A 4,754-nucleotide genomic window follows, 5' to 3' on the forward strand; every position below is an offset into this window, starting at 1 on the left:
GGGGAGCCGCGCTGACAGGTGCACCGAGTGCCGCCGGCTGCCTTGCGCTCGGAGCCCCCTCTTTGTTTCGTGATCAGGGCAAAGAGGACATTCCCATGCGGAGAAATGTCCCCCCACCCCCCCCCCCCCCCCCGCCCCGAGATACATCGCGGCCCCCTCGGGGGCTGTCCTCTCCCCGTGCCCGGAGCTCTGGGTTCCCCGCAACCAAAAGCGATTCCGTGCCCGGCACGGGGACTGCAGATTCGGTCAAAAAATAGCCCCTGACTTCAGTGCGAGGTCTGGAGAGGTCACGCGCCAATGGAAAGTGTCGAGGAAATTAATAGCAAGTGGATTTTTGCCTGCGGGAAGGAATTTGCGGACAGCCGCTGACAATTCCGCTCCTGCGATGCCCTCCCAGCTGACGGGCAGCGATGCTCGGGAGGGTCGGGCTGCTGCCGGCCGGAGCTCCCCACGCAGAGCCCGGCGCTGCCCGCCCGGGTCCCGCAGCGCGGAGAGGGGCGCGGGGCCGCCCCTAATGAGTCCCTCCCATTGGCTCCCGCCTGATGGCGTCATCGGGGGCCCCGTGATGCCAAAGGCGCTGATTTTCGGTTCCATGTTTTTCTGGGGACAATGGAAGTGGGGAGGAAGGGACGGAGTGTTCGGGCTGGGCCCGGGATCGGCATCCCGGGGGCAGAGCGTAGAGAAGGCTCAAAAGTTATACCCGAGCGCGACTCGGCCTTGAATTGGGAAAAACAAACAAACAAAAAAAAAAAAAAAACGCAAATGGAAATAAAAGAGGGGAGGAAAATCAAATACACTATTATTCATATTATATATATATTTAAGTTTCGCTGGAAAACCTGAGAGGAGTCTGGGCGGGGCGGGACGAGGGCCGCGCCCGAGGGCGCAGGCAGGTGCTCAGTTCGGATAAACAAACGCGGATCCGGAGATCGGGCGGGAGCGTGGGGGTGAGAGGCAGCGAAGCGACTTCGGAGTGAGGGGGAGATCTGTGTGTGCACGAGCTCAGGGGTGCAGGGGCAGCCCAGCCCGGCCGGAGCATCCTCCTGCACTCTCCCTGGGGTCAGTTGTACTCCAGCGTGAGCTCCCTCATGCAGCAAGGAACACGTTTTAATAATGATCGACAGTGCACGGATAGAGGCAGAGTTGTGTGTATTTTACATGTACCTCCGAGCGCAGCCCCCGCCCGGTGTCGGGTGGGCGGCAGAGCAGCGCGGTTCAGAAGGGCTGTTGCCGGGCAAAGACCTCTCCTGAAATAACGACGCGAGTTTCGTCTCGTTGGGAAATAATAATAATAATAATAATAATTAAAAAAAAACAAAACACTTTGGGAAGCTTAGCGCAAGGACTTCTTCCCCTCTCTCCCCCTTCTCAGTGCCGTTATAAATACGCCGCCTTCAGATCTCGGTCCGGTACGTAAGGAGCCCGCAGCTCTCAAGTGACCACACCAAATAATCCGATGAGAAAACAAACTGGAGACGGTTTCCATGAGCGGGGCTCTGCCAAAGCGCGCGGGGAGAGCGGGGTGAAAGGTGCCCCCGTCTCTGCACCCTCAACCTCCGGCGAGGTGATCCCACTCCCCTCACCGCTCTATCCCAGGAGGGAGCAGGGGTGCCGAAGCAGCCCCCCAAGCCCCTCCGTGCCTCGCCCCGGGATTCCCCCGACGGGGGTTGGAAAAAGCGGAGGAGCTCATTGTTGACTTCTCCCTCCTTGCACGGCGGCACCGGCGGGCACCGCGGCCTGTGGCCGGCCCGTGGCACACGCCGGGGTGGTTGAGTGGCAGGAAACGGTCTGGGGTCATTTTCGTAGAGGTCGCGGTTTAGCATACACCCGCCCGGTTAGCATATCCCGCACGGTCGGCGCGGAGGACGCGGTGACGGTCGCGATAGGAACCGACGTGCGGACCGCTGCCGCCCCGCGCTCGGGGCCGGATCGCTCCTACCTGGGCGTCCCCGTGCTAGAGGGGGCCCTCGGGAGTGCCGCCTCCCAAACCAGCAGCAGTTGTGCCTGAAAGCGGTCCCGATGTGAAGCACTCACAAAAGCACACTTCGTGATTAGCCCAGCGGACCTTTCGGTCCTCTTTCGCTTTTCCCCTTTGGATGCGTTTTTAGTAGGGACAGAGCAGATTCGGAGACACTCGAAGGAAGAAAGATGGGATGGGGTCGCGCCCCTCCCGCCCCGCGCTGCCGCTCGGAGCCCCGCACAGGGCCGCCCCGCACGGGACGCATTGCAGCGGCGGAGAGGCGCCCGGCGGCCGCCTGTCGCGGTTCTCATCGCGGGGCTCCGTTCACGGGAATGGGGCTGGGGGTCCTTCGCAAAAATTACAGGGAAAACTTCAGACAAAACTCATATTGGCCGAAGGAGAACGCTCGCGATAAGCGATTTCCCGTTATTCAACTCCCCCACCCCCTCTCCCCATCGCCACCACCACCACGATCACTCCGCCAGGTATTGGCGAGCTCCCTTTCTCTCGGTAACGATTCCCGAGGTAACCGCCCGCTCTCAGTGGCACAAATCAGCAACTGGGGAGAGGGGTTGATTGCGTTCCTTTCTGTGGGCAGCACATCAGTCTCCGCAGGGACCCAATGGACTTTTCGTTGCAGATCGGGACCGGGAGGGGCCGCGCAGCCCTCCCCCGACCGGCCCGCCGGTGCCCCCGGAGCCCGCACCCCATCGCTGCTGGAAAAATCATAATAAAAGAAAATTCATTTCCATCGTCTCCCGCTCCATCCCGGAACCTCTCCCTCTCGTTTTTGTTGTTGATATTTTAGCATCAACTTCGCCGAACAGAAACCACCACCGCACAGCTCCTTTCGCAGAGCGGTGTCTCCGCAGCCTCACTGCCCGCACTGCCCGCACTGCCCGCACTGCCCGCATAGCTCTCACTGCCCGCATAGCTCTCACTGCCCGCATTGCCCGCACGCAGCGCGCACGGCGGCCCAGGAGGTGCGCGGGGCTCCGCGGGAAGAGGGCACCGGGATCTCCCCGCAGCCGCCCCGCTCCAGGACTGCCCGGCAGTGGGGAAAAAGCGGCGTGCGTTGCGCTGCTTTGCTTTTTATTAAGTCGTGGAGAGGGAGAGAGGGAGCTGCGGTGGGGGTGGGGGGTGGGGGGTAGGGGGAAGCCGGGAGGTATAGAGAAAAACGGAAAAACGAGGAAAGAATTAAGCAGGTAATAAAGAGAATAAGGAGGGAAAATCCTCTGGAAGCTGTCTTGGAACAGAAACCTGCGGGAGCCCGGGGCGGCCGCACGGCTCCGGGAGAGCAGAATGATTCAGGAGCAAGCGCGGGGGGAGCCCCGTTCTCCCCAGGGCAGCGCCGAGCAGTAACCCCGCGTCTCGCTCTGTTTCCTCGGCTGCTGCCTCCTCACAAACCCCGGGGGCGGCGGCTGCCTTAGCCCCCCCCCGAGCCGCTCCCTGCTCCCCCAGATACATACAAAGAGATGAAAGCCGCGGGGCTGCCCCGCTCCGAGCTGGGAAATGAGTCGGGGGCAGCGGGGGAACACGCGGACTGGGCTCGGGGGGGTCGCTGGGAACAGGGATCCGCCTGAGCCCCCACTCCCGCAGGAGTTAAGGGCCTTCTTTCTTTCCTTTCTTCCTGGCTTTTTTCTTTCTTTCTTTTTCATTTTTCCCTTTTTTCCTCTTGTTTTTCTTTTTTTCTTTTTTCTTTTCCTTTTTTTTTTCCTTTTTGACTGAAGAACTGTGGATGCAGTTTGCGTAATATCTTTATTACCGAGAACTTCAAGGTAAGCGGGCAATAGGAACCAGATGTGGGGCCGGGAGGAAGGCAGGGCGAAGGCGAGGGGACGTGCGAGGGGCAGCACGAGGTACCCGGGGGAAGGGGCATCGCGTTGGCTGCCGGTGGGGAGAGGGAGGGGCGGAAGGTGCGCACTGATTTATTTGTAAGCCCCTTTCGGGTCGCCATTGACATCTCCGAGCAGTAAGGCCCGTTTCATCCTTTTCTCCTTTGCAAGTTCACGTCTAAAGGTGCCAAATCTTATTCTGTACTCTCGGCGGCCTTGTTGCAGCCCCTCCTTGCACCTCCCCCCCACCCCTCTCCGGTTAGTTACACCTTGAGAGAGCGCGGCTGTCCGGAGGTAAAGGGCTCCCGCTGCCAGGAGATGGTCCCGCCCCAGTGGAGCAGGGAAGGGGTTAACGGGGCTAGGGGAGGCCCAGAGGCCCAGAGCCGTGGGGACCTGCGCTAAGGAGCCTAAAGGGGGCCCGGGGGGGCGAGGGTCCCTCAGCTGCGCCGCTTGGCCCAGGGCCCCAACAAATGGACCGTGGCAGCGGCGTGAAGCCCCGCGCATCCCCTTGCCAGTCCCGAACCGCGTTAATGTCATGTGCTCGTCTGCTTCGTTTTCTATTTTTTAAACATAAAAAGCTTTATTTTTTTTAATGCGAAAGATACGACCCCCAACCCCCTCTGCCTCCACACCCCCATCCGCATCCACGCACACCCCTCCCCGGGCCCCCTCCCCTCCACTGTCATCATCTCCGTATTAATTGGGGGAGAGGTCTCTGTATTTTTTCTTTTTTTTCCTGTGCGTGGGGGGGAAAGCGCCGAGAAGAGCCTCTTTGGGCGGCGGAGAGTTCGGAGGGAGAGAGAGTGCGGGAGAGAGGGAGGGAGGGAGGGAGGCAGAGCCCCTCTGAGCGCGGATCGGGGCCGGGCGGCCGCGGCTGAGCCCTCTTACTGCTCCCGGCCCCGCTGTGGGTGTGCGCGTATGCGGGAGGGGGAGAAAGAGAGGCTCCTGGTGCCCCTCCA

The sequence above is a fragment of the Cyrtonyx montezumae genome, unplaced genomic scaffold, assembly GCF_038088225.1.
Source record: "Cyrtonyx montezumae isolate F1298 unplaced genomic scaffold, pur_monq_1.0 scaffold_10, whole genome shotgun sequence".
NCBI classification, from domain to species: domain Eukaryota; kingdom Metazoa; phylum Chordata; class Aves; order Galliformes; family Odontophoridae; genus Cyrtonyx; species Cyrtonyx montezumae.